General features: G+C 43.9%; 1 long non-coding RNA gene across 8 annotated transcripts in view; it reads right to left on the bottom strand.

Moving 5' to 3' along the window:
- Window positions 1–27,015, bottom strand: part of LOC307181428 — a 914,212-nt gene that overhangs the window by 167,744 nt on the left and 719,453 nt on the right. For 6 of the 8 annotated variants that reach the window (XR_013826748.1, XR_013826749.1, XR_013826752.1 and 3 more), the window contains 2 exons: window positions 21,668–21,749; window positions 18,283–18,354 (listed from right to left, as the gene is read on the bottom strand). The exons of the other annotated variants lie outside the window; for them this stretch is intronic. This is a non-coding gene — a long non-coding RNA (uncharacterized lncRNA). Of the gene's footprint in view, window positions 1–18,282; window positions 18,355–21,667; window positions 21,750–27,015 lie in introns of those variants that run through there. 8 annotated transcript variants of the gene reach the window in all.

Here is a 27,015-nt window from a genome sequence, read left to right as displayed (position 1 = left end):
GAAAGCGAGTTGAAGAAAGGAGCTCAGGGGCACTGTAATTCACAAACCTGCAGAGTTATAAATGACAGCTATCGTCCAAAAATAGACTGAAGTAAGGCTGCCAAGAGGACTTGAAAGCGGGGCAGAATTGCAGGAAACCGATTTCAGGAGGTAGACTGGAATTGCATTGAAAGCATAGGAAAAGAGGCAGAACGTCCACAATGATGCACTTGGCCAAAAAGGGCGTATGCGTTTTTTCCTGAATATATTCAGGAAAAAACGCATACGCCCTTTTTGGCCAACCAAGCAAGCTTGCAAAGGAAATCTGCACTACAATGAAGTCTCACTTCCCCCCGGTCAAAAGGGCCATCTGAAAAAAGTGTAAAATCCAGAAAGGCAGGACAGGCCATGGAGAACTGGGAGCCTTGTTATGCTGATGGGCGGGATGTAAATTGCCAACAACCACTCGGGAGAAGTGTATGGTGTTCCTGAAACATCTAAAAAACAAAGCAACAGAACCTAGGGCACTTCCACTTATGGTCCTATAGCTTAGGGAAATTAAAATCAAAAAGACACAGCCACCCCAAAGTTTGGAACGGCTCTGTTTACAAGAACCTCGTTTACAGTACAAGTTCAACATCGCAGAAAGTGAAAAATGGATAAAGAAGTTGTGGTATTTACTTACAAAGCAATATCCCTCAGCAATGAAATCTGTGTCATCAGGCCCTTAGCAGCACAATGAGTGGATTCAGGTATGATGATTCTAACTGAAGTAAGTCACACAGAAAAAGAAACATCATAAGATATCAGTAATACACGGAATGTAAACTTGGCTACACAGGAACTGAATTACAGAACAGAACAGGGTCTCAAATTTAGAAAACCAACTTATGCTTGCTTAAGGGGAAAGGTGAGTTGGGGTGCTGCATAAAACCAGAGATTGAAATGAGCACAGATAAAGTTCCTTAAGTCAAATATGGAATAGACAAGAGCTACTCCTTGCTCAACGAAATGGACTCAACATCGCATATTAAACGCCTAAGAATGTACCTGACTAGTAAGTATCGTAAAACCTATGGATTGCTATGTCTCCAAAAGAGAATCAAGCATGTGTACAGGGGCATAAACGCAGCAGTGATAGGATTGGAGAGGTTCGGTGAGCAAATGAAGACCCTTTGAAGTCATATTGCATGGTACCCATTACATGGGTGTCAACTACCCAGGTTTAAGGTATTCTTCCTTCAGCTAAAACATGCATGTGGGACTTAGAGTATGATCAACCATGTGATCGGGAGACGTGTTCAAATATGTCTCAGTTTTCCTCCCCTGGTACTCGGGTGCAACATTCCAGACGCTTTACTAACACTCTCCCAACTTGGAGAGTCAGTCCCTTTAACCTCCTGTTTGGCCCAGTTTGCAATTTCTGCGGAAGATGAACAGGAATAGCGAGAACCAATGAGAGGCTAGCTGGAGGTGTCTGGACGGGCAAATTTAACTCTCATTTCCCACCAGGAAGAGGAATTAACCAAAGGCTCAGCGTGCCGTGCCGGAACCAGATTAGGGCCTGAAGCCATCCTGCGGTGTTGTGTCCAGGTCACAAGAAAGCGAGTTGAAGAAAGGAGCTCAGGGGCACTGTAATTCACAAACCTGCAGAGTTATAAATGACAGCTATCGTCCAAAAATATACTGAAGTAAGGCTGCCAAGAGGACTTGAAAGCGGGGCAGAATTGCAGGAAACCGATTTCAGGAGGTAGACTGGAATTGCATTGAAAGCATAGGAAAAGAGGCAGAACGTCCACAATGATGCACTTGGCCAAAAAGGGCGTATGCGTTTTTTCCTGAATATATTCAGGAAAAAACGCATACGCCCTTTTTGGCCAACCAAGCAAGCTTGCAAAGGAAATCTGCACTACAATGAAGTCTCACTTCCCCCCGGTCAAAAGGGCCATCTGTAAAAAGTGTAAAATCCAGAAAGGCAACAGGCCATTGAGAACTGGGAGCCTTGTTATGCTGATAGGCGGGATGTAAATTGCCAACAGACACTTGGGAGAAGTGTATGGTGTTTCCTGAAACATCTAAAAAACAAAGCAACAGAGCCTAGGGCACTTCCACTTATGGTCCTATAGCTTAGGGAAATTAAAATCAAAAAGACACAGCCACCCCAAAGTTTGGAACGGCTCTGTTTACAAGAAACTCGTTTACAGTACAAGTTCAACATCGCAGAAAGAGAAAAATGGATAAAGAAGTTGTGGTATTCACTTACAAAGCAATATCACTCAGCAATGAAATCTATGTCATCAGGCCTTTAGCAGCACAATGAGTGGATTCAGGTATGATGATTCTAACTGAAATAAGTCACACAGAAAAAGAAACATCATAAGATATCAGTAATACACGGAATGGAAACTTGGCTACACAGGAACTGAATTACAGAACAGAACAGGGTCTCAAATTTAGAAAAACAACTTATGCTTGCTTAAGGGTAAAGGTGAGTTGGGGTGCTGCATAAAACCAGAGATTGAAATGAGCACAGATAAAGTTCCTTAAGCCAAATATGGAATAGACAAGAGCTACTCCTTGCTCAACGAAATGGACTCAACACCGCATATTAAACGCCTAAGAATGTACCTGACTAGTAAGTATCGTAAAACCTATGGATTGCTATGTCTCCAAAAGAGAATCAAGCATGTGTACAGGGGCATAAACGCAGCAGTGATAGGATTGGAGAGGTTCGGTGAGCAAATGAAGACCCTTTGAAGTCATATTGCATGGTACCCATTACACGGGTCTCAACTACCCAGGTTTAAGGTATTCTTCCTTCAGCTAAAACATGCATGTGGAACCCAAGTATGATCAACCATGTGAACGGGAGACGTGTTCAAATATGTCTCAGTTTTCCTCCCCTGGTACTCGGGTGCAACATTCCAGACGCTTTACTAACACTCTCCCCACTTGGAGAGTCAGCGCCTTTAACCTCCTGTTTGGCCCAGTTTGCAATTTCTGCGGAAGATGAACAGGAATAGCGAGAACCAATGAGAGGCTAGCTGGAGGTGTCTGGACGGGCAAATTTAACTCTCATTTCCCACCAGGAAGAGGAAATAACCAAAGGCTCAGCGTGCCGTACCGGAACCAGATTAGGGCCTGAAGCCATCCTGCGGTGTTGCGGCCAGCTCAAAAGAAAGCGAGTTGAAGAAAGGAGCTCAGGGGCACTGTAATTCACAAACCTGCAGAGTTATAAATGACAGCTATCGTCCAAAAATAGACTGAAGTAAGGCTGCCAAGAGGACTTGAAAGCGGGGCAGAAGTGCAGGAAACCGATTTCAGGAGGTAGACTGGAATTGCATTGAAAGCATAGGAAAAGAGGCAGAACGTCCACAATGATGCACTTGGCCAAAAAGGGCGTATGCGTTTTTTCCTGAATATATTCAGGAAAAAACGCATACGCCCTTTTTGGCCAACCAAGCAAGCTTGCAAAGGAAATCTGCACTACAATGAAGTCTCACTTCCTCCCGGTCAAAAGGGCCATCTGAAAAAAGTGTAAAATCCAGAAAGGCAGGACAGGCCATGGAGAACTGGGAGCCTTGTTATGCTGAAGGGCGGGATGTAAATTGCCAACAACCACTCGGGAGAAGTGTATGGTGTTTCCTGAAACATCTAAAAAACAAAGCAACAGAGCCTAGGGCACTGCCACTTATGGTCCTATAGCTTAGGGAAATTAAAATCAAAAAGACACAGCCACCCCAAAGTTTGGGACGCCTGTGTTTACAAGAACCTCGTTTACAGTACAAGTTCAACATCGCAGAAAGTGAAAAATGGATAAACAAGTTGTGGTATTTACTTACAAAGCAATATCACTCAGCAATGAAATCTATGTCATCAGGCCCGTAGCAGCATAATGAGTGGATTCAGGTACGATGATTCTAACTGAAATAAGTCACACAGAAAAAGAAACATCATAAGATATCAGTAATACACGGAATGTAAACTTGGCTACACAGGAACTGAATTACAGAACAGAACAGGGTCTCAAATTTAGAAAACCAACTTATGCTTGCTTAAGGGTAAAGGTGAGTTGGGGTGCTGCATAAAACCAGAGATTGAAATGAGCACAGATAAAGTTCCTTAAGTCAAATATGGAATAGACAAGAGCTACTCCTTGCTCAACGAAATGGACTCAACACCGCATATTAAACGCCTAAGAATGTACCTGACTAGTAAGTATCGTAAAACCTATGGATTGCTATGTCTCCAAAAGAGAATCAAGCATGTGTACAGGGGCATAAACGCAGCAGTGATAGGATTGGAGAGGTTCGGTGAGCAAATGAAGACCCTTTGAAGTCATATTGCATGGTACCCATTACACGGGTTTCAACCACCCAGGTTTAAGGTATTCTTCCTTCAGCTAAAACATGCATGTGGAACCCAAGTATGATCAACCATGTGATCGGGAGACGTGTTCAAATATGTCTCAGTTTTCCTCCCCTGGTACTCGGGTGCAACATTCCAGACGCTTTACTAACACTCTCCCGACTTGGAGAGTCAGTCCCTTTAACCTCCTGTTTGGCCCAGTTTGCAATTTCTGCAGAAGATGAACAGGAATAGTGAGAACCAATGAGAGGCTAGCTGGAGGTGTCTGGACGGGCAAATTTAACTCTCATTTCCCACCAGGAAGAGGAAATAACCAAAGGCTCAGCGTGCCGTACCGGAACCAGATTAGGGCCTGAAGCCATCCTGCGGTGTTGCGGCCAGCTCAAAAGAAAGCGAGTTGAAGAAAGGAGCTCAGGGGCACTGTAATTCACAAACCTGCAGAGTTATAAATGACAGCTATCGTCCAAAAATAGACTGAAGTAAGGCTGCCAAGAGGACTTGAAAGCGGGGCAGAATTGCAGGAAACCGATTTCAGGAGGTAGACTGGAATTGCATTGAAAGCATAGGAAAAGAGGCAGAACGTCCACAATGATGCACTTGGCCAAAAAGGGCGTATGCGTTTTTTCCTGAATATATTCAGGAAAAAACGCATACGCCCTTTTTGGCCAACCAAGCAAGCTTGCAAAGGAAATCTGCACTACAATGAAGTCTCACTTCCCCCCGGTCAAAAGGGCCATCTGAAAAAAGTGTAAAATCCAGAAAGGCAGGACAGGCCATGGAGAACTGGGAGCCTTGCTATGCTGATGGGCGGAATGTAAATTGCCAACAACCACTCGGGAGAAGTGTATGGTGTTTCCTGAAACATCTAAAAAACAAAGCAACAGAACCTAGGGCACTTCCACTTATGGTCCTATAGCTTAGGGAAATTAAAATCAAAAAGACACAGCCACCCCAAAGTTTGGAATGGCTGTGTTTACAAGAACCTCGTTTACAGTACAAGTTCAACATCGCAGAAAGTGAAAAATGGATAAAGAAGTTGTGGTATTTACTTACAAAGCAATATCACTCAGCAATGAAATCTGTGTCATCAGGCCCTTAGCAGCACAATGAGTGGATTCAGGTATGATGATTCTAACTGAAATAAGTCACACAGAAAAAGAAACATCATAAGATATCAGTAATACACGGAATGTAAACTTGGCTACACAGGAACTGAATTACAGAACAGAACAGGGTCTCAAATTTAGAAAACCAACTTATGCTTGCTTAAGGGTAAAGGTGAGTTGGGGTGCTGCATAAAACCAGAGATTGAAATGAGCACAGATAAAGTTCCTTAAGCCAAATATGGAATAGACAAGAGCTACTCCTTGCTCAACGAAATGGACTCAAAACCCCATATTAAACCCCTAAGAATGTACCTGACTAGTAAGTATCTTAAAACCTATAGATTGCTATGTCTCCGAAAGAGTATCAAGCGTGTGTACAGGGGAATAAACGCAGCAGTGATAGGATTGGAGAGGTTCGGTGAGCAAATGAAGACCCTTTGAAGTCATATTGCATGGTACCCATTACACGGGTCTCAACTCTCCAGGTTTAAGGTATTCTTCCTTCAGCTAAAACATGCATGTGGAACCCAGAGTATGATCAACCATGTGAACGGGAGACGTGTTCAAATATGTCTCAGTTTTCGTACCCTGGTACTCGGGTGCAACATTCCAGACGCCTTACTAACACTCTCCCCACTTGGAGAGTCAGTCCCTTTAACCTCCTGTTTGGCCCAGTTTGCAATTTCTGCGGAAGATGAACAGGAATAGCGAGAACCAATGAGAGGCTAGCTGGAGGTGTCTGGACGGGCAAATTTAACTCTCATTTCCCACCAGAAAGAGGAATTAACCAAAGGCTCAGCGTGCCGTGCCGGAACCAGATTAGGGCCTGAAGCCATCCTGCGGTGTTGCGGCCAGCTCAAAAGAAAGCGAGTTGAAGAAAGGAGCTCAGGGGCACTGTAATTCACAAACCTGCAGAGTTATAAATGACAGCTATCGTCCAAAAATAGACTGAAGTAAGGTTGCCAAGAGGACTTGAAAGCGGGGCAGAATTGCAGGAAACCGATTTCAGGAGGTAGACTGGAATTGCATTGAAAGCATAGGAAAAGAGGCAGAACGTCCACAATGATGCACTTGGCCAAAAAGGGCGTATGCGTTTTTTCCTGAATATATTCAGGAAAAAACGCATACGCCCTTTTTGGCCAACCAAGCAAGCTTGCAAAGGAAATCTGCACTACAATGAAGTCTCACTTCCCCCCGGTCAAAAGGGCCATCTGAAAAAAGTGTAAAATCCAGAAAGGCAGGACAGGCCATGGACAACTGGGAGCCTTGTTATGCTGATGGGCGGGATGTAAATTGCCAACAACCACTCGGGAGAAGTGTATGGTGTTTCCTGAAACATCTAAAAAACAAAGCAACAGAACCTAGGGCACTTCCCCTTATGGTCCTATAGCTTAGGGAAATTAAAATCAAAAAGACACAGCCACCCCAAAGTTTGGGACGCCCCTGTTTACAAGCACTTCGTTTACAGTACAAGTTCAACATCGCAGAAAGTGAAAAATGGATAAAGAAGTTGTGGTATTTACTTACAAAGCAATATCACTCAGCAATGAAATCTATGTCATCAGGCACTTAGCATCACAATGAGTGGATTCAGGTATGATGATTCTAACTGAAATAAGTCACACAGAAAAAGAAACATCATAAGATATCAGTAATACACGGAATGTAAACTTGGCTACACAGGAACTGAATTACAGAACAGAACAGGGTCTCAAATTTAGAAAACCAACTTATGCTTGCTTAAGGGTAAAGGTGAGTTGGGGTGCTGCATAAAACCAGAGATTGAAATGAGCACAGATAAAGTTCCTTAAGTCAAATATGGAATAGACAAGAGCTACTCCTTGCTCAACGAAATGGACTCAACACCGCATATTAAACGCCTAAGAATGTACCTGACTAGTAAGTATCGTAAAACCTATGGATTGCTATGTCTCCGAAAGAGAATCAAGCATGTGTACAGGGGCATAAACGCAGCAGCGATAGGATTGGAGAGGTTCGGTGAGCAAATGAAGACCCTTTGAAGTCATATTGCATGGTACCCATTCCACGGGTTTCAACTACCCAGGTTTAAGGTATTCTTCCTTCAGCTAAAACATGCATGTGGAACCTAGAGTATGATCAACCATGTGATCGGGAGACGTGTTCAAATATGTCTCAGTTTTCCTCCCCTGGTACTCGGGTGCAACATTCCAGATGCTTTACTAACACTCTCCCCACTTGGAGAGTCAGCGCCTTTAACCTCCTGTTTGGCCCAGTTTGCAATTTCTGCGGAAGATGAACAGGAATAGCGAGAATCAATGAGAGGCTAGCTGGAGGTGTCTGGACGGGCAAATTTAACTCTCATTTCCCACCAGGAGGAGGAATTAACCAAAGGCTCAGTGTGCCGTGCCGGGACCAGATTAGGGCCTGAAGACATCCTGCGGTGTTGCGGCCAGTTCACAAGAAAGCGAGTTGAGGAAAGGAGCTCAGGGGCACTGTAATTCACAAACCTGCAGAGTTATAAATGAGAGCTATCGTCCAAAAATATACTGAAGTAAGGCTGCCAAGAGGACTTGAAAGTGGGGCAGAATTGCAGGAAACCGATTTCAGGAGGTAGACTGGAATTGCATTGAAAGCATAGGAAAAGAGGCAGAACGTCCACAATGATGCACTTGGCCAAAAAGGGCGTATGCGTTTTTTCCTGAATATATTCAGGAAAAAACGCATACGCCCTTTTTGGCCAACCAAGCAAACTTGCAAAGGAAATCTGCACTACAATGAAGTCTCACTTCCCCCCGGTCAAAAGGGCCATCTGAAAAAAGTGTAAAATCCAGAAAGGCAGGACAGGCCATGGAGAACTGGGAGCCTTGTTATGCTGATGGGCGGGATGTAAATTGCCAACAACCACTCGGGAGAAGTGTATGGTGTTTCCTGAAACATCTAAAAAACAAAGCAACAGAACCTAGGGCACTTCCCCTTATGGTCCTATAGCTTAGGGAAATTAAAATCAAAAAGACACAGCCACCCCAAAGTTTGGGACGCCCCTGTTTACAAGCACTTCGTTTACAGTACAAGTTCAACATCGCAGAAAGTGAAAAATGGATAAAGAAGTTGTGGTATTTACTTACAAAGCAATATCACTCAGCAATGAAATCTATGTCATCAGGCACTTAGCATCACAATGAGTGGATTCAGGTATGATGATTCTAACTGAAATAAGTCACACAGAAAAAGAAACATCATAAGATATCAGTAATACACGGAATGTAAACTTGGCTACACAGGAACTGAATTACAGAACAGAACAGGGTCTCAAATTTAGAAAACCAACTTATGCTTGCTTAAGGGTAAAGGTGAGTTGGGGTGCTGCATAAAACCAGAGATTGAAATGAGCACAGATAAAGTTCCTTAAGTCAAATATGGAATAGACAAGAGCTACTCCTTGCTCAACGAAATGGACTCAACACCGCATATTAAACGCCTAAGAATGTACCTGACTAGTAAGTATCGTAAAACCTATGGATTGCTATGTCTCCGAAAGAGAATCAAGCATGTGTACAGGGGCATAAACGCAGCAGCGATAGGATTGGAGAGGTTCGGTGAGCAAATGAAGACCCTTTGAAGTCATATTGCATGGTACCCATTCCACGGGTTTCAACTACCCAGGTTTAAGGTATTCTTCCTTCAGCTAAAACATGCATGTGGAACCTAGAGTATGATCAACCATGTGATCGGGAGACGTGTTCAAATATGTCTCAGTTTTCCTCCCCTGGTACTCGGGTGCAACATTCCAGATGCTTTACTAACACTCTCCCCACTTGGAGAGTCAGCGCCTTTAACCTCCTGTTTGGCCCAGTTTGCAATTTCTGCGGAAGATGAACAGGAATAGCGAGAATCAATGAGAGGCTAGCTGGAGGTGTCTGGACGGGCAAATTTAACTCTCATTTCCCACCAGGAGGAGGAATTAACCAAAGGCTCAGTGTGCCGTGCCGGGACCAGATTAGGGCCTGAAGACATCCTGCGGTGTTGCGGCCAGTTCACAAGAAAGCGAGTTGAGGAAAGGAGCTCAGGGGCACTGTAATTCACAAACCTGCAGAGTTATAAATGAGAGCTATCGTCCAAAAATATACTGAAGTAAGGCTGCCAAGAGGACTTGAAAGTGGGGCAGAATTGCAGGAAACCGATTTCAGGAGGTAGACTGGAATTGCATTGAAAGCATAGGAAAAGAGGCAGAACGTCCACAATGATGCACTTGGCCAAAAAGGGCGTATGCGTTTTTTCCTGAATATATTCAGGAAAAAACGCATACGCCCTTTTTGGCCAACCAAGCAAACTTGCAAAGGAAATCTGCACTACAATGAAGTCTCACTTCCCCCCGGTCAAAAGGGCCATCTGAAAAAAGTGTAAAACGCAGAAAGGCAGGACAGCCCATGGAGAACTGGGAGCCTTGTTATGCTGATGGGCGGGATGTAAATTGCCAACAACCACTCGGGAGAAGTGTATGGTGTTTCCTGAAACATCTAAGAAACAAAGCAACAGAGCCTAGGGCACTGCCACTTATGGTCCTATAGCTTAGGGAAATTAAAATCAAAAAGACACAGCCACCCAAAGTTTGGGACGCCTCTGTTTACAAGAACCTCGTTACTGTAAAAGTTCAATATCGCAGAAAGTGAAAAATGGATAAAGAAGTTGTGGTACTTACGTACAATGCAGTATCACTCAGCAATGAAATCTTTGTCATCAGGCCCGTAGCAGCATAATGAGTGGATTCAGGTACGATGTTTCTAACTGAAATAAGTCACACAGAAAAAGAAACATCATAAGATATCACTAATACACGGAATGTAAACTTGGCTACACAGGAACTGAATTACAGAACAGAACAGGGTCTCAAATTTAGAAAACCAACTTCTGCTTGCTTAAGGGGAAAGGTGAGTTGGGGTGCTGCATAAAACCAGAGATTGAAATGAGCACAGATAACGTTCCTTAAGCCAAATATGGAATAGACAAGAGCTACTCCTTGCTCAACGAAATGGACCCATCATCCCATATTAAAAGCCTAAGAATGTACCTGACTAGTAAGTATCTTAAAACCTATGGATTGCTATGCCTCCAAAAGAGAATCAAGCGTATGTACCGGGGCATAAACACAGCAGTGATAGGATTGGAGAGGTTCGGTGAGCAAATGAAGACCCTTTGAAGTCATATTGCATGGTACCCATTCCACGGGTCTCAACTCTCCAGGTTTAAGGTATTCTTCCTTCAGCTAAAACATGCATGTGGAACCCAGAGTATGATCAACTGTGTGATCGGGAGACATGTACAAATATGTCTCACTTTTGGTCCCCTGGTACTCGGGTGCAACATTCCAGACGCTTAACGAACACTCTCCCCACTTGGAGAGTCAGTGCCTTTAACCTCCTGTTTGGCCCAGTTTGCAATTTCTGCAGAAGATGAACAGGAATAAGGAGAACCAATGAGAGACTAGCTGGAGGTGTCTGGACGGGCAAATTTAACTCTCATTTCCCACCAGGAAGAGGAAATAACCAAAGGCTCAGCGTGCCGTGCTGGAACCAGATTAGGGCCTGAAGCCAATCTGCGGTGCTGCGGCCAGCTCAAAAGAAAGCGAGTTGAAGAAAGGAGCTCAGGGGCACTGTAATTCACAAACCTGTAGAGTTATAAATGACAGCTATCGTCCATAAATACACTGAAGTAAGACTGCCAAGAGGACTTGAAAGCGGGGCAGAATTGCAGGAAACCGATTTCAGGAGGTAGACTGGAATTGCATTGAAAGCATAGGAAAAGAGGCAGAACGTCCACAGTGATGCACTTGGCCAAAAAGTGCCTATGCGTTTTTTCCTGAATATATTCAGGAAAAAACGCATACGCCCTTTTTGGCCAACCAAGCAAGCTTGCAAAGGAAATCTGCACTACAATGAAGTCTCACATCCCCCGGGTCAAAAGGGCCATCTGAAAAAAGTGTAAAATCCAGAAAGGCAGAACAGGCCATGGAGAACTGGGAGCCTTGTTATGCTAATGGGCGGGATGTAAATTGCCAACAGACACTCGGGAGAAGTGTATGGTGTTTCCTGAAACATCTAAAAAACAAAGCAACAGAGCCTAGGGCACTTCCACTTATGGTCCTATAGCTTAGGGAAATTAAAATCAAAAAGACACAGCCACCCCAAAGTTTGGAACGGCTCTGTTTACAAGAACCTCGTTTTCAGTACAAGTTCAACATCTCAGAAAGTGAAAAATGGATAAAGAAGTTGTGGTATTCACTTACAAAGCAATATCACTCAGCAATGAAATCTATGTCATCAGGCCCTTAGCAGCACAATGAGTGGATTCAGGTACGATGATTCTAACTGAAATAAGTCACACAGAAAAAGAAACATCATAAGATATCAGTAATACACGGAATGGAAACTTGGCTACACAGGAACTGAATTACAGAACAGAACAGGGTCTCAAATTTAGAAAACCAACTTATGCTTGCTTAAGGGTAAAGGTGAGTTGGGGTGCTGCATAAAACCAGAGATTGAAATGAGCACAGATAAAGTTCCTTAAGCCAAATATGGAATAGACAAGAGCTACTCCTTGCTCAACGAAATGGACTCAACACCGCATATTAAACTCCTAAGAATGTACCTGACTAGTAAGTATCTTAAAACCTATGGATTGCTATGTCTCCGAAAGAGAATCAAACATGTGTACAGGGGCATAAACGCAGCAGTGATAGGATTGGAGAGGTTCGGTGAGCGAATGAAGACCCTTTGAAGTCATATTGCATGGTTCCCATTCCACGGGTTTCAACTACCCAGGTTTAAGGTATTCTTCCTTCAGCTAAAACATGCATGTGGAACCTAGAGTATGATCAACCATGTGATCGGGAGACGTGTTCAAATATGTCTCAGTTTTCGTACCCTGGTACTCGGGTGCAACATTCCAGATGCTTTACTAACACTCTCCCCACTTGGAGAGTCAGTCCCTTTAACCTCCTGTTTGGCCCAGTTTGCAATTTCTGCGGAAAATGAACAGGAAGAGCGAGAACCAATGAGAGACTAGCTGGAGGTGTCTGGACGGGCAAATTTAACTCTCATTGCCCACCAGGAAGAGGAATTAACCAAAGGCTCAGTGTGCCGTGCCGGAACCAGATTAGGGCCTGAAGCCATCCTGCGGTGTTGCGGCCAGGTCACAATAAAGCGAGTTGAAGAAAGGAGCTCAGGGGCACTGTAATTCACAAACCTGCAGAGTTATAAATGACAGCTATCGTCCAAAAATAGACTGAAGTAAGGCTGCCAAGAGGACTTGAAAGCGGGGCAGAATTGCAGGAAACCGATTTCAGGAGGTAGACTGGAATTGCATTGAAAGCATAGGAAAAGAGGCAGAACGTCCACAATGATGCACTTGGCCAAAAAGGGCGTATGCGTTTTTTCCTGAATATATTCAGGAAAAAACGCATACGCCCTTTTGGCCAACCAAGCAAGCTTGCAAAGGAAATCTGCACTACAATGAAGTCTCACTTCCCCGCGGTCAAAAGGGCCATCTGAAAAAAGGGTAAAATCCAGAAAGGCAGGACAGGCCATGGAGAACTGGGAGCCTTGTTATGCTGATGGGCGGGATGTAAATTGCCAACAACCACTCGGGAGAAGTGTATGGTGTTTCCTGAAACATCTAAAAAACAAAGCAACAGAACCTAGGGCACTTCCACTTATGGTCCTATAGCTTAGGGAATTTAAAATCAAAAAGACACAGCCACCCCAAAGTTTGGAACGGCTCTGTTTACAAGAACCTCGTTTACAGTACAAGTTCAACATCGCAGAAAGTGAAAAATGGATAAAGAAGTTGTGGTATTTACTTACAAAGCAATATCACTCAGCAATGAAATCTGTGTCATCAGGCCCTTAGCAGCACAATGAGTGGATTCAGGTATGATGATTCTAACTGAAATAAGTCACACAGAAAAAGAAACATCATAAGATATCAGTAATACACGGAATGGAAACTTGGCTACACAGGAACTGAATTACAGAACAGAACAGGGTCTCAAATTTAGAAAACCAACTTATGCTTGCTTAAGGGGAAAGGTGAGTTGGGGTGCTGCATAAAACCAGAGATTGAAATGAGCACAGATAAAGTTCCTTAAGCCAAATATGGAATAGACAAGAGCTACTCCTTGCTCAACGAAATGGACTCAACACCACATATTAAACGCCTAAGAATGTACCTGACTAGTAACTATCTTAAAACCTATGGATTGCTATGTCTCCGAAAGAGAATCAAGCATGTGTACAGGGGCATAAACGCAGCAGTGATAGGATTGGAGAGGTTCGGTGAGCAAATGAAGACCCTTTGAAGTCATATTGCATGGTACCCATTCCACACGTTTCAACTACCCAGGTTTAAGGTATTCTTCCTTCAGCTAAAACATGCATGTGGAACCCAAGTATGATCAACCATGTGAACGGGAGACGTGTTCAAATATGTCTCAGTTTTCCTCCCCTGGTACTCGGGTGCAACATTCCAGATGCTTTACTAACACTCTCCCCACTTGGAGTGTCAGCGCCTTTAACCTCCTGTTTGGCCCATTTTGCAATTTCTGCGGAAGATGAACAGGAATAGCGAGAACCAATGAGAGGCTAGCTGGAGGTGTCTGGATGGGCAAATTTAACTCTCATTTCCCACCAGGAAGAGGAAATAACCAAAGGCTCAGTGTGCCGTGCCGGAACCAGATTAGGGCCTGAAGCCATCCTGCGGTGTTGCGGCCAGCTCACAAGAAAGCGAGTTGAAGAAAGGAGCTCAGGGGCACTGTAATTCACAAACCTGCAGAGTTATAAATGACAGCTATCGTCCAAAAATAGACTGAAGTAAGGCTGCCAAGAGGACTTGAAAGCGGGGCAGAATTGCAGGAAACCGATTTCAGGAGGTAGACTGGAATTGCATTGAAAGCATAGGAAAAGAGGCCGAACGTCCACAATGATGCACTTGGCCAAAAAGGGCATATGCGTTTTTACCTGAATATATTCAGGAAAAAACGCATACGCCCTTTTTGGCCAACCAAGCAAGCTTGCAAAGGAAATCTGCACTACAATGAAGTTTCACTTCCCCCCGGTCAAAAGGGCTATCTGAAAAAAGTGTAAAATCCAGAAAGGCAGGACAGGCCATGGAGAACTGGGAGCCTTGTTATGCTGAAGGGCGGGATGTAAATTGCCAACAACCACTCGGGAGAAGTGTATGGTGTTTCCTGAAACATCTAAAAAACAAAGCAACAGAGCCTAGGGCACTTCCACTTATGGTCCTATAGCTTAGGGAAATTAAAATCAAAAAGACACAGCCACCCCAAAGTTTGGGACGCCTCTGTTTACAAGAACCTCGTATACAGTACAAGTTCAACATCGCAGAAAGTGAAAAATGGATAAAAAAGTTGTGGTATTTACTTACAAAGCAATATTACTCAGCAATGAAATCTGTGTCATCAGGCCCTTAGCAGCACAATGAGTGGATTCAGGTATGATGATTCTAACTGAAGTAAGTCACACAGAAAAAGAAACATCATAAGATATCAGTAATACACGGAATGTAAACTTGGCTACACAGGAACTGAATTACAGAACAGAACAGGGTCTCAAATTTAGAAAACCAACTTATGCTTGCTTAAGGGGAAAGGTGAGTTGGGGTGCTGCATAAAACCAGAGATTGAAATGAGCACAGATAAAGTTCCTTAAGCCAAATATGGAATAGACAAGAGCTACTCCTTGCTCAACGAAATGGACTCAACACCGCATATTAAACGCCTAAGAATGTACCTGACTAGTAAGTATCTTAAAACCTATGGATTGCTATGTCTCCGAAAGAGAATCAAGCATGTGTACAGGGGCATAAACGCAGCAGTGATAGGATTGGAGAGGTTCGGTGAGCAAATGAAGACCCTTTGAAGTCATATTGCATGGTACCCATTCCACGGGTTTCAAATACCCAGGTTTAAGGTATTCTTCCTTCAGCTAAAACATGCATGTGGAACCTAGAGTATGAACAACCATGTGATCGGGAGACGTGTTCAAATATGTCTCAGTTTTCGTAACCTGGTACTCGGGTGCAACATTCCAGACGCTTTACTAACACTCTCCCGACTTGGAGAGTCAGTCCCTTTAACCTCCTGTTTGGCCCAGTTTGCAATTTCTGCGGAAGATGAACAGGAATAGCGAGAACCAATGAGAGACTAGCTGGAGGTGTCTGGACGGGCAAATTTAACTCTCATTTCCCACCAGGAAGAGGAATTAACCAAAGGCTCAGCGTGCCGTGCCGGAACCAGATTAGGGCCTGAAGCCATCCTGCGGTGTTTCGGCCAGCTCACAAGAAAGCGAGTTGAAGAAAGGAGCTCAGGGGCACTGTAATTCACAAACATGCAGAGTTATAAATGACAGCTATCGTCCAAAAATAGCCTGAAGTAAGGCTGCCAAGAGGACTTGAAAGCAGGGCAGAATTGCAGGAAACCGATCTCAGGAGGTAGACTGGAATTGCATTGAAAGCATAGGAAAAGAGGCAGAACGTCCACAATGATGCACTTGGCCAAAAAGGGCGTATGCGTTTTTTCCTGAATATATTCAGGAAAAAACGCATACGCCCTTTTTGGCCAACCAAGCAAGCTTGCAAAGGAAATCTGCACTACAATGAAGTCTCACTTCCCCCCGGTCAAAAGGGCCATCTGAAAAAAGTGTAAAATCCAGAAAGGAAGGACAGGCCATGGAGAACTGGGAGCCTTGTTATGCTGATGGGCAGGATGTAAATTGCCAACAACCACTCGGGAGAAGTGTATGGTGTTTCCTGAAACATCTAAAAAACAAAGCAACAGAGCCTAGGGCACTTCCACATATGGTCCTATAGCTTAGGGAAATTAAAATCAAAAAGACACAGCCACCCCAAAGTTTGGGGCGACTCCGTTTACAAGAACCTCGTTTACCGTACAAGTTCAATATCACAGAAAGTGAAAAATGGATAAAGAACTTGTGGTACTTACGTACAATGCAGTATCACTCAGCAATGAAATCTATGTCATCAGGCCCGTAGCAGCATAATGAGTGGATTCAGGTACGATGATTCTAACTGAAATAAGTCACACAGAAAAAGAAACATCATAAGATATCAGTAATACACGGAATGGAAACTTGGCTACACAGGAACTGAATTACAGAACAGAACAGGGTCTCAAATTTAGAAAACCAACTTATGCTTGCTTAAGGGGAAAGGTGAGTTGGGGTGCTGCATAAAACCAGAGATTGAAATGAGCACAGATAAAGTTCCTTAAGCCAAATATGGAATAGACAAGAGCTACACCTAGCTCAACGAAATGGACTCAAAACCCCATATTAAACGCCTAAGAATGTACCTGACTAGTAAGTATCTTAAAACCTATGGATTGCTATGTCTCTGAAAGAGAATCAAGCATGTGTACAGGGGTATAAACGCAGCAGTGATAGGATTGGAGAGGTTCGGTGAGCAAATGAAGACCCTTTGAAGTCATATTGCATGGTACCCATTACACGGGTCTCAACTCTCCAGGTTTAAGGTATTCTTCCTTCAGCTAAAACATGCATGTGGAACCCAGAGTATGATCAACCATGTGAACGGGAGACGTGTTCAAATATGTCTCAGTTTTCCTCCCCTGGTACTCGGGTGCAACATTCCAGATGCTTTACTAACACTCTCCCGACTTAGAGAGTCAGTCCCTTTAACCTCCTGTTTCTCCCAGTTTGCAATTTCTGCGGAAGATGAACAGGAATAGCGAGAACCAATGAGAGGCTAGCTGGAGGTGTCTGGACGGGCAAATTTAACTCTCATTTCCCACCAGGAAGAGGAAATAACCAAAGGCTCAGTGTGCCGTGCCGGAACCAGATTAGGGCCTGAAGCCATCCTGCGGTGTTGAGGCCAGGTCACAAGAAAGCGAGTTGAAGAAAGTAGCTCAGGGGCACTGTAATTCACAAACCTGCAGAGTTATAAATGACAGCTATCGTCCAAAAATAGACTGAAGTAAGGCTGCCAAAAGGACTTGAAAGCGGGGCAGAATTGCAGGAAACCGATTTCAGGAGGTAGACTGGAATTGCATTGAAAGCATAGGAAAAGAGGCAGAACGTCCACAATGATGCACTTGGCCAAAAAGGGCGTATGCGTTTTTTCCTGAATATATTCAGGAAAAAACGCATACGCCCTTTTTGGCCAACCAAGCAAGCTTGCAAAGGAAATCTGCACTACAATGAAGTCTCACTTCCCCCCGGTCAAAAGGGCCATCTGAAAAAAGTGTAAAATCCAGAAAGGCAGGACAGGCCATGGAGAACTGGGAGGCTTTTTATGCTGATGGGCGGGATGTAAATTGCCAACAACCACTCGGGAGAAGTGTATGGTGTTTCCTGAAACATCTAAAAAACAAAGCAACGGAACCTAGGGCACTTCCACTTATGGTCCTATAGCTTAGGGAAATTAAAATCAAAAAGACACAGCCGGGCTTCCCTGGTGGCGCAGTGGTTGAGAGTCCACCTGCCGATGCAGGGGACACGGGTTCGTGCCCTGGTCCAGGAAGATCCCACATGCCGCAGAGCGGCTAGGCCCATAAGCCATGGCGGCTGAGCCAGCATGTCCGGAGCCTGTGCTCCGCAACGAGAGAGGCCACGACAGTGAGAGGCCCACATAACGCAAAAAAAAAAAAAAAAAAAAAAAAAAAAAAAAAAAGACACAGCCACCCCAAAGTTTGGAACGGCTCTGTTTACAAGAACCTCGTTTACAGTACAAGTTCAACATTGCAGAAAGTGAAAAATGGAGAAAGAAGTTGTGGTATTTACTTACAAAACAATATCACTCAGCAATGAAATCTGTGTCATCAGGCCCTTAGCAGCACAATGAGTGGATTCAGGTATGATGATACTAACTGAAATAAGTCACACAGAAAAAGAAACATCATAAGATATCAGTAATACACGGAATGTAAACTTGGCTACACAGGAACTGAATTACAGAACAGAACAGGGTCTCAAATTTAGAAAACCAACTTATGCTTGCTTAAGGGGAAAGGTGAGTTGGGGTGCTGCATAAAACCAGAGATTGAAATGAGCACAGATAAAGTTCCTTAAGCCAAATATGGAATAGACAAGAGCTACTCCTTGCTCAACGAAATGGACTCAACACCGCATATTAAACGCCTAAGAATGTACCTGACTAGTAAGTATCTTAAAACCTATGGATTGCTATGTCTCCAAAAGAGAATCAAGCATGTGTACAGGGGCATAAACGCAGCAGTGATAGGATTGGAGAGGTTCGTGAGCAAATGAAGACCCTTTGAAGTCATATTGCATGGTACCCATTACACGGGTTTCAACTACCCAGGTTTAAGGTATTCTTCCTTCAGCTAAAACATGCATGTGGAACCTAGAGTATGATCAACCATGTGATCGGGAGACGTGTTCAAATATGTCTCAGTTTTCCTCCCCTGGTACTCGGGTGCAACATTCCAGACGCTTTACTAACACTCTCCCCACTTGGAGAGTCAGCGCCTTTAACCTCCTGTTTGGCCCAGTTTGCAATTTCTGCGGAAGATGAACAGGAATAGCAAGAACCAATGAGAGGCTAGCTGGAGGTGTCTGGACGGGCAAATATAACTCTCATTTCCCACCAGGAAGAGGAATTAACCAAAGGCTCAGCATGCCGGGCCGGAACCAGATTAGGGCCTGAAGCCATCCTGCGGTGTTGAGGCCAGGTCACAAGAAAGCGAGTTGAAGAAAGGAGCTCAGGGGCACTGTAATTCACAAACCTGCAGAGTTATAAATGATAGCTATCGTCCAAAAATATACTGAAGTAAGGCTGCCAAGAGGACTTGAAAGCGGGGCAGAATTGCAGGAAACCGATTTCAGGAGGTAGACTGGAATTGCATTGAAAGCATAGGAAAAGAGGCAGAACGTCCACAATGATGCACTTGGCCAAAAAGGGCGTATGCATTTTTTCCTGAATATATTCAGGAAAAAACGCATACGCCCTTTTTGGCCAACCAAGCAAGCTTGCAAAGGAAATCTGCACTACAATGAAGTCTCACTTCCCCCAGGTCAAAAGGGCCATCTGAAAAAAGTGTAAAATCCAGAAAGGCAACAGGCCATTGAGAACTGGGAGCCTTGTTATGCTGATGGGCGGGATGTAAATTGCCAACAGACACTCGGGAGAAGTGTATGGTGTTTCCTGAAACATCTAAAAAACAAAGCAACAGAACCTAGGGCACTTCCACTTATGGTCCTAATGCTTAGGGAAATTAAAATCAAAAAGACACAGCCACCCCAAAGTTTGGAATGGCTCTGTTTACAAGAACCTCGTTTACAGTACAAGTTCAACATCGCAGAAAGTGAAAAATGGATAAAGAAGTTGTGGTATTCACTTACAAAGCAATATCACTCAGCAATGAAATCTATGTCATCAGGCACTTAGCAGCACAATGAGTGGATTTAGGTATGATGATTCTAACTGAAATAAGTCACACAGAAAAAGAAACATCATAAGATATCAGTAATACACGGAATGGAAACTTGGCTACACAGGAACTGAATTACAGAACAGAACAGGGTCTCAAATTTAGAAAACCAACTTATGCTTGCTTAAGGGGAAAGGTGAGTTGGGGTGCTGCATAAAACCAGAGATTGAAATGAGCACAGATAAAGTTCCTTAAGCCAAATATGGAATAGACAAGAGCTACTCCTTGCTCAACGAAATGGACTCAACACCGCATATTAAACGCCTAAGAATGTACCTGACTAGTAGGTATCTTAAAACCTATAGATTGCTATGTCTCCGAAAGAGAATCAAGCATGTGTACAGGGGCATAAACGCAGCAGTGATAGGATTGGAGAGGTTCGGTGAGCAAATGAAGACCCTTTGAAGTCATATTGCATGGTACCCATTCCACGGGTTTCAACTACCCAGGTTTTAGGTATTCTTCCTTCAGCTAAAACATGCATGTGGAACCCAGAGTATGATCAACCATGTGATCGGGAGACGTGTTCAAATATGTCTCAGTTTTCCTCCCCTGGTACTCGGGTGTAACATTCCAGATGCTTTACTGACACTCTCCCCACTTGGAGAGTCAGCGCCTTTAACCTCCTGTTTGGCCCAGTTTGCAATTTCTGCGGAAGATGAACAGGAATAGCGAGAAACAATGAGAGGCTAGCTGGAGGTGTCTGGACGGGCAAATTTAACTCTCATTTCCCACCAGGAAGAGGAAATAACCAAAGGCTCAGCGTGCCGTACCGGAACCAGATTAGGGCCTGAAGCCATCCAGCGGTGTTGCGGCCAGCTCAAAATAAAGCGAGTTGAAGAAAGGAGCTCAGGGGCACTGTAATTCACAAACCTGCAGAGTTATAAATGACAGCTATCGTCCAAAAATAGATTGAAGTAAGGCTGCCAAGAGGACTTGAAAGCGGGGCAGAATTGCAGGAAACCGATTTCAGGAGGTAGACTGGAATTGCATTGAAAGCATAGGAAAAGAGGCAGAACGTCCACAATGATGCACTTGGCCAAAAAGGGCGTATGCGTTTTTTCCTGAATATATTCAGGAAAAAACGCATACGCCCTTTTTGGCCAACCAAGCAAGCTTGCAAAGGAAATCTGCACTACAATGAAGTCTCACTTCCCCCCGGTCAAAAGGGCCATCTGAAAAAAGTGTAAAATCCAGAAAGGCAGGACAGGCCATGGAGAACTGGGAGCCTTTTTATGCTGATGGGCGGGATGTAAATTGCCAACAACCACTCGGGAGAAGTGTATGGTGTTTCCTGAAACATCTAAAAAACAAAGCAACGGAACCTAGGGCACTTCCACTTATGGTCCTATAGCTTAGGGAAATTAAAATCAAAAAGACACAGCCGGGCTTCCCTGGTGGCGCAGTGGTTGAGAGTCCACCTGCCGATGCAGGGGACACGGGTTCGTGCCCTGGTCCAGGAAGATCCCACATGCCGCAGAGCGGCTAGGCCAATAAGCCATGGCGGCTGAGCCAGCATGTCCGGAGCCTGTGCTCCGCAACGAGAGAGGCCACGACAGTGAGAGGCCCACATAACGCAAAAAAAAAAAAAAAAAAAAAAAAAAAAAAAAAAAAAGACACAGCCACCCCAAAGTTTGGAACGGCTCTGTTTACAAGAACCTCGTTTACAGTACAAGTTCAACATTGCAGAAAGTGAAAAATGGAGAAAGAAGTTGTGGTATTTACTTACAAAACAATATCACTCAGCAATGAAATCTGTGTCATCAGGCCCTTAGCAGCACAATGAGTGGATTCAGGTATGATGATACTAACTGAAATAAGTCACACAGAAAAAGAAACATCATAAGATATCAGTAATACACGGAATGTAAACTTGGCTACACAGGAACTGAATTACAGAACAGAACAGGGTCTCAAATTTAGAAAACCAACTTATGCTTGCTTAAGGGGAAAGGTGAGTTGGGGTGCTGCATAAAACCAGAGATTGAAATGAGCACAGATAAAGTTCCTTAAGCCAAATATGGAATAGAGAAGAGCTACTCCTTGCTCAACGAAATGGACTCAACACCGCATATTAAACGCCTAAGAATGTACCTGACTAGTAAGTATCTTAAAACCTATGGATTGCTATGTCTCCAAAAGAGAATCAAGCATGTGTACAGGGGCATAAACGCAGCAGTGATAGGATTGGAGAGGTTCGTGAGCAAATGAAGACCCTTTGAAGTCATATTGCATGGTACCCATTACACGGGTTTCAACTACCCAGGTTTAAGGTATTCTTCCTTCAGCTAAAACATGCATGTGGAACCTAGAGTATGATCAACCATGTGATCGGGAGACGTGTTCAAATATGTCTCAGTTTTCCTCCCCTGGTACTCGGGTGCAACATTCCAGACGCTTTACTAACACTCTCCCCACTTGGAGAGTCAGCGCCTTTAACCTCCTGTTTGGCCCAGTTTGCAATTTCTGCGGAAGATGAACAGGAATAGCAAGAACCAATGAGAGGCTAGCTGGAGGTGTCTGGACGGGCAAATATAACTCTCATTTCCCACCAGGAAGAGGAATTAACCAAAGGCTCAGCATGCCGGGCCGGAACCAGATTAGGGCCTGAAGCCATCCTGCGGTGTTGAGGCCAGGTCACAAGAAAGCGAGTTGAAGAAAGGAGCTCAGGGGCACTGTAATTCACAAACCTGCAGAGTTATAAATGATAGCTATCGTCCAAAAATATACTGAAGTAAGGCTGCCAAGAGGACTTGAAAGCGGGGCAGAATTGCAGGAAACCGATTTCAGGAGGTAGACTGGAATTGCATTGAAAGCATAGGAAAAGAGGCAGAACGTCCACAATGATGCACTTGGCCAAAAAGGGCGTATGCATTTTTTCCTGAATATATTCAGGAAAAAACGCATACGCCCTTTTTGGCCAACCAAGCAAGCTTGCAAAGGAAATCTGCACTACAATGAAGTCTCACTTCCCCCAGGTCAAAAGGGCCATCTGAAAAAAGTGTAAAATCCAGAAAGGCAACAGGCCATTGAGAACTGGGAGCCTTGTTATGCTGATGGGCGGGATGTAAATTGCCAACAGACACTCGGGAGAAGTGTATGGTGTTTCCTGAAACATCTAAAAAACAAAGCAACAGAACCTAGGGCACTTCCACTTATGGTCCTAATGCTTAGGGAAATTAAAATCAAAAAGACACAGCCACCCCAAAGTTTGGAATGGCTCTGTTTACAAGAACCTCGTTTACAGTACAAGTTCAACATCGCAGAAAGTGAAAAATGGATAAAGAAGTTGTGGTATTCACTTACAAAGCAATATCACTCAGCAATGAAATCTATGTCATCAGGCACTTAGCAGCACAATGAGTGGATTTAGGTATGATGATTCTAACTGAAATAAGTCACACAGAAAAAGAAACATCATAAGATATCAGTAATACACGGAATGGAAACTTGGCTACACAGGAACTGAATTACAGAACAGAACAGGGTCTCAAATTTAGAAAACCAACTTATGCTTGCTTAAGGGGAAAGGTGAGTTGGGGTGCTGCATAAAACCAGAGATTGAAATGAGCACAGATAAAGTTCCTTAAGCCAAATATGGAATAGACAAGAGCTACTCCTTGCTCAACGAAATGGACTCAACACCGCATATTAAACGCCTAAGAATGTACCTGACTAGTAGGTATCTTAAAACCTATAGATTGCTATGTCTCCGAAAGAGAATCAAGCATGTGTACAGGGGCATAAACGCAGCAGTGATAGGATTGGAGAGGTTCGGTGAGCAAATGAAGACCCTTTGAAGTCATATTGCATGGTACCCATTCCACGGGTTTCAACTACCCAGGTTTTAGGTATTCTTCCTTCAGCTAAAACATGCATGTGGAACCCAGAGTATGATCAACCATGTGATCGGGAGACGTGTTCAAATATGTCTCAGTTTTCCTCCCCTGGTACTCGGGTGTAACATTCCAGATGCTTTACTGACACTCTCCCCACTTGGAGAGTCAGCGCCTTTAACCTCCTGTTTGGCCCAGTTTGCAATTTCTGCGGAAGATGAACAGGAATAGCGAGAAACAATGAGAGGCTAGCTGGAGGTGTCTGGACGGGCAAATTTAACTCTCATTTCCCACCAGGAAGAGGAAATAACCAAAGGCTCAGCGTGCCGTACCGGAACCAGATTAGGGCCTGAAGCCATCCAGCGGTGTTGCGGCCAGCTCAAAATAAAGCGAGTTGAAGAAAGGAGCTCAGGGGCACTGTAATTCACAAACCTGCAGAGTTATAAATGACAGCTATCGTCCAAAAATAGATTGAAGTAAGGCTGCCAAGAGGACTTGAAAGCGGGGCAGAATTGCAGGAAACCGATTTCAGGAGGTAGACTGGAATTGCATTGAAAGCATAGGAAAAGAGGCAGAACGTCCACAATGATGCACTTGGCCAAAAAGGGCGTATGCGTTTTTTCCTGAATATATTCAGGAAAAAACGCATACGCCCTTTTTGGCCAACCAAGCAAGCTTGCAAACGAAATCTGCACTACAATGAAGTCTCACTTCCCCCCGGTCAAAAGGGCCATCTGAAAAAAGTGTAAAATCCAGAAAGGCAGGACAGGCCATGGAGAACTGGGAGCCTTTTTATGCTGATGGGCGGGATGTAAATTGCCAACAACCACTCGGGAGAAGTGTATGGTGTTTCCTGAAACATCTAAAAAACAAAGCAACGGAACCTAGGGCACTTCCACTTATGGTCCTATAGCTTAGGGAAATTAAAATCAAAAAGACACAGCCACCCCAAAGTTTGGAACGGCTCTGTTTACAAGAACCTCGTTTACAGTACAAGTTCAACATCGCAGAAAGTGAAAAATGGAGAAAGAAGTTGTGGTATTTACTTACAAAACAATATCACTCAGCAATGAAATCTGTGTCATCAGGCCCTTAGCAGCACAATGAGTGGATTCAGGTATGATGATTCTAACTGAAATAAGTCACACAGAAAAAGAAACATCATAAGATATCAGTAATACACGGAATGTAAACTTGGCTACACAGGAACTGAATTACAGAACAGAACAGGGTCTCAAATTTAGAAAACCAACTTATGCTTACTTAAGGGGAAAGGTGAGTTGGGGTGCTGCATAAAACCAGAGATTGAAATGAGCACAGATAAAGTTCCTTAAGCCAAATATGGAATAGACAAGAGCTACTCCTTGCTCAACGAAATGGACTCAACACCGCATATTAAACGCCTAAGAATGTACCTGACTAGTAAGTATCTTAAAACCTATAGATTGCTATGTCTCCGAAAGAGAATCAAGCATGTGTACAGGGGTATAAACGCAGCAGTGATAGGATTGGAGAGGTTCGGTGAGCAAATGAAGACCCTTTGAAGTCATATTGCATGGTACCCATTATACGGGTTTCAACTACCCAGGTTTTAGGTATTCTTCCTTCAGCTAAAACATGCATGTGGAACCCAGAGTATGATCAACCATGTGATCGGGAGACGTGTTCAAATATGTCTCAGTTTTCCTCCCCTGGTACTCGGGTGCAACATTCCAGACGCTTTACTAACACTCTCCCTACTTGGAGAGTCAGCGCCTTTAACCTCCTGTTTGGCACAGTTTGCAATTTCTGCGGAAGAAGAACAGGAATAGTGAGAACCAATGAGAGGCAAGCTGGAGGTGTCTGGACGGGCAAATTTAACTCTCATTTCCCACCAGGAAGAGGAAATAACGAAAGGCTCAGCGTGACGTGCCGGAACCAGATTAGGGCCTGAAGCCATCCTGCGGTGTTGCGGCCAGCTCACAAGAAAGCGAGTTGAAGAAAGGAGCTCAGGGACACTGTAATTCACAAACCTGCAGAGTTATAAATGACAGCTATCGTCCAAAAATAGACTGAAGTAAGGCTGCCAAGAGGACTTGAAAGCGGGGCAGAATTGCAGGAAACCAATTTCAGGAGGTAGACTGGAATTGCATTGAAAGCATAGGAAAAGAGGCAGAACGTCCACAATGATGCACTTGGCCAAAAAGGGCGTATGCGTTTTTTCCTGAATATATTCAGGAAAAAACGCATACGCCCTTTTTGGCCAACCAAGCAAGCTTGCAAAGGAAATCTGCACTACAATGAAGTCTCACTTCCCCCCGGTCAAAAGGGCCATCTGAAAAAAGTGTAAAATCCAGAAAGGCAGGACAGGCCATGGAGAACTGGGAGCCTTGTTATGCTGATGGGCGGGATGTAAATTGCCAACAACCACTCGGGAGAAGTGTATGGTGTTTCCTGAAACATCTAAAAAACAAAGCAACAGAACCTAGGGCACTTCCACTTATGGTCCTATAGCTTAGGGAAATTAAAATCAAAAAGACACAGCCACCCCAAAGTTTGGAACGGCTCTGTTTACAAGAACCTCGTTTACAGTACAAGTTCAACATCGCAGAAAGTGAAAAATGGAGAAAGAAGTTGTGGTATTTACCTACAAAGCAATATCACTCAGCAATGAAATCAGTGTCATCAGGCGCTTAGCAGCACAATGAGTGGATTCAGGTATGATGATTCTAACTGAAATAAGTCACACAGAAAAAGAAACATCATAAGATATCAGTAATACACGGAATGTAAACTTGGCTACACAGGAACTGAATTACAGAACAGAACAGGGTCTCAAATTTAGAAAACCAACTTATGCTTGTTTAAGGGGAAAGGTGAGTTGGGGTACTGCATAAAACCAGAGATTGAAATGAGCACAGATAAAGTTCCTTAAGCCAAATATGGAATAGACAAGAGCTACTCCTTGCTCAACGAAATGGACTCAACACCGCATATTAAACGCCTAAGAATGTACCTGACTAGTAAGTATCTTAAAACCTATGGATTGCTATGTCTCCAAAAGAGAATCAAGCGTGTGTACAGGGGCATAAACGCAGCAGTGATAGGATTGGAGAGGTTCGGGGAGCAAATGAAGACCCTTTGAAGTCATATTTCATGGTACCCATTACACGGGTCTCAACTCTCCAGGTTTAAGGTATTCTTCCTTCAGCTAAAACATGCATGTGGAACCCAGAGTATGATCAACCATGTGAACGGGAGA

The sequence above is a fragment of the Stenella coeruleoalba genome (assembly GCF_951394435.1).
Source record: "Stenella coeruleoalba genome assembly, contig: scaffold_102, whole genome shotgun sequence".
Lineage (NCBI taxonomy): Eukaryota > Metazoa > Chordata > Mammalia > Artiodactyla > Delphinidae > Stenella > Stenella coeruleoalba.
This window is presented reverse-complemented; position numbering and strand designations above follow the sequence as displayed.